Below are 591 nucleotides of genomic sequence, written 5' to 3'. Positions count from 1 at the left end.
CTTGCCTACCACATTAGTCTCCTTTCTTATTCCAACTCCTGCCCCAGTTTTGTCCTTTCTTTTTTGTTTTCTCCTCCTTCCATATTTTTATCCGTTTTTGTTTTCATATTTCTTCCCCTGCCTTTGATTTCTTTTTTTTGCCTTGATTTTTCTTTACTTTCTCATTTCTTCTTCCCATCTCCATAATTTTATTAGTTTTTCTTATTTTCCTGACTTTGTTTTTAGTTTAGTTACTAAAAAATAAATAACTCTTTAGTTATTTATTTTTCCTTTTTCTTGCCATTTTTCTATGCTGTTTTTATTGTGTCTTGTGTATGTGTATGTCTGTGTGTGTGTGTTTTCTTTTGCTTGCCTCACCTGATGGAAGACAGCAACAGTGACCATATGGCCCAGCCATACCAGGACCTTCTGCAACCCTGCCCACTGGGCAAGGGCCTCTACCAGCTTCAGTACCACCGGATAGTGATAGACAGCTGCCAACAGCAGCTGAATCCACCCTGAACATAAACAGTGAGCAGAGAACCGTGTACACACTTCCATCCTCTATCACATCCACCAGGAGACAGGTACTACTATAATGACACCAGAAGG

Source organism: Chrysochloris asiatica, unplaced genomic scaffold, assembly GCF_000296735.1.
Source record: "Chrysochloris asiatica unplaced genomic scaffold, ChrAsi1.0 scaffold00005, whole genome shotgun sequence".
Classification (NCBI taxonomy): Eukaryota; Metazoa; Chordata; class Mammalia; order Afrosoricida; family Chrysochloridae; genus Chrysochloris; species Chrysochloris asiatica.
The sequence above is the reverse complement of the archived record's forward strand: the minus strand, read 5'-3'. Positions refer to the sequence as shown.